Genomic DNA, 2936 nt, shown 5'->3' on the forward strand with positions numbered 1-2936 from the left:
ACACATGGTAGGGTTCAGGGTGTGTCCCAACCTAGGGTGTGAATATATCCCAGTGAGACAGAACTTATCAAGATGAGGAAACAAGGCTCTGAGAAGGTGTCCCATACAACTTTGAAACTCCTTGATACCTGTTCCACTCTAGTCAGGAAGGAGGTCCTCTCTCCAGGATACAGAAGGAGTTTTGCCTATTGTGCCCAATCTATCCACAAGGATCCTCACAATATTTTACTGTTCATATATCCCCTAGTAGCTTCCTATGACCTAACTATTTTACTTCCAAACCTTGCCAGCACAGGACACACCACTGATCTGATCATAGCCTCAGGTTGCCTAACTCTGTCCCTCCCACTAGAAGCCCTGAGGACTGACTATCCAGACTGGTGACAATATTCTACCAGTACCATCAGAGTCCAATGAGGAGAAGCACCTGAGAGCTGATAGTGGCCAAGATGGAAGTTTGCTTTGCTGTCTCTCCTTTGTTGTCCTTTCTGTTTCAAGAAGTATTGAAAGTGGGAAATCCGGAATAGAGGGGAGGGAGTGCTATAAGTAGTGTGCTAATAAAACTCAGGGCCCTACTTCCTGTTTTCATGTAAGCCTCTCTTTTCTGCTGGTCCTCTTGAGGTCCAGGAGTAATGTTCTCATCTGATCTCCCTTTGCCTAAAAAAGAAACCTGGTACCAGGGCATGAACACCCACCACTGGGAGTGTGGCTTTTTTCTGTGTATTCTCTCCCATATGATCTCACAAAGTCCAGGCTGTCCAGGAACTCACCATGTAGCCAACTATGTTCTTGAACTTCTGATCATTCTGTTTTTATCTCCTCAATGTGCGATATGGGTGTGTGCCACATGACCCTGCTTAGGATACTAACTTTTTCTCTAGCTCTCAGATCAAGATAGTTATCCACCTACCATACAGTTAAGGGTTGGTGTCCAGAAAGAAGGCTAGATCAAAGGCTGTGTTGCAATATCCCAGGACTGTGGAGCTCGATTAATGGATAAGGAACCTTCCAATATAAGTTTGATGACCTGATCTCAAAACCGAGGTGCATTCCAAGAGTATATAATCCTATGGGGAGGTGAAAGACTGAAATAGAGGAATCCCAAAGCTTAAGGGCAACATAACCAGGCATACAAATCGGAAGAACAACAAAGAAACACAACTCTTCAACGTGTAAGGTATGGACCTACACCCAATAAGGTCTTTAAGATTTCATATGCATGCCATGGCATGTGTGCACTATATCCTCACAAATGCAGTGTCTCACCATGCTACTCACTGAAAAATATGTCTCATGTTGAATGTGCTCTCTCTTTGATCTCAGTGGAAGGATTCTCTTGAGGTCCCAGGTATCTTCATGCTCCTTTCTGGGTCAAGGTCTAGAAACTGTTTGACCCACTATCAAAATAAAGGATATAGTGGGAAGCTGACAGGTAAGATCCTGAGAAATATATTTGACAGATGTTTCTCCCATGCCTTGTGTGCTTTATGCTGCAGAATATTAAATTTGAGTTTTGACATATGACAGGTGGCTAGGCAGTTGAGAGTTCACATACTATTTGTGGTGGTTTGAATGAACATATTGTCTGTGGTCTCTGTGAAGATGTCACTTTGAGGAATAATACCACTGGATATGAGCTTCTGGAGTTAAAAGACTCCCTCTTCTGAGTGCATTTACTCTGCATCCTTTTTGTGGATCTCTATATGAACCCTCAGCTCTCAGCTTCCAGCTCAGCTGCCAGCCTGCCATGATGTGCCATTCTCCATGGGCTTTAATCTTCAGGATCCATATAAAACCTTCATTCTGTAAGTTGCCTTGTTCATGCTGTTTTACCATAGTAGTGGAAAAATAACTATGCAATGGGACACTCCCCACACAAGGACCCAGAGTTCTGATCTAGACATTTGGAGATGAAGACCTGCTGGCCACCTCCCAGTCTGGAGGGGGTTGAAAGGAATCAGAGCAGGGTTCTACTGTGGATTTGACGACTGATGGTGTGCGGACGTTCTAACTATACTGAATGTTCATAACTTCTAAACATTTCCTAAAACATTTTTCTCAATCTGAGCATTAAAAGCTGCTGGCTCAGGCAATTACCACCTGTAGCCTAACAGCAAGGGTCTAAGCAGTGTAGCCTCTGTTTTATCTACCCAGGATTTGCAGGGTTCAAACTTACAGCCTGCTAGTTGAAGTTGAAAGAAAGGGGGTACTATGAAAAGTGATTTTCGTGTTTATTTCTAAGTTGTAAAAAGTTTCCTATGAAAGTTCACTAAGAAAAAGGGAAAATGTAGAAGGATCTTGAGCTGGACAAGGGAAATTTGTGTTCCTAACTTTTCCCTCGGCACTTAACACAACTTTCATAATACGTGATCACATGGCATGTAGTCTTAAGATACAACAAGAAATGGGACCAAAATGATCTGTTGTATGAGCCAATAGGTAGCACTGTTCTGAGTTTTATTGGGATTTGTCTCAATCAAATGCTATTAAAGAGTTTAGAGACATGAAGTTACACAGCACAATATGGATGTCTATCCCGTAAATGACAAAGCCACACTTTTTGTTTATAGTTTGGTAGACTTTTCTCTCATATTCCTAAGAATTCATGAAAGACATACTTATTGTTGAGACTCCCAAATCATTTTCATATGGGCAGACTCACTGAGAGTCAAAAGATTGATTTCTCAGTCCTAAGACCTTTTGAAATACATGTTTTCATTTCCTCTTAATGAAGTCCTGACACAGAGTCATTTCACCCTCCAAAGGAATTGTTACCCACACACTTAAAATCACTAGTATTAAGTTCATGTTATACACTTGTAGAAAATTTTAGTGTCTCACTCTTATGTTTCATGAGAGACTTTTCCTGGGGATATACAACATATATTCATCTAAGCATCCCAAGCAGAAACTGAAAACAACCAAGTCAAACTGGA

General features: G+C 41.6%; 1 protein-coding gene across 1 annotated transcript in view; it reads left to right on the forward strand.

The window, feature by feature from the left end:
- The window catches only part of LOC127681639 (zinc finger protein 664-like), a 61364-nt gene that overhangs the window by 9946 nt on the left and 48482 nt on the right, over positions 1–2936 (forward strand). The window lies entirely within an intron of this gene.

This window comes from Apodemus sylvaticus, chromosome 3 (genome assembly GCF_947179515.1).
Source record: "Apodemus sylvaticus chromosome 3, mApoSyl1.1, whole genome shotgun sequence".
NCBI lineage: Eukaryota > Metazoa > Chordata > Mammalia > Rodentia > Muridae > Apodemus > Apodemus sylvaticus.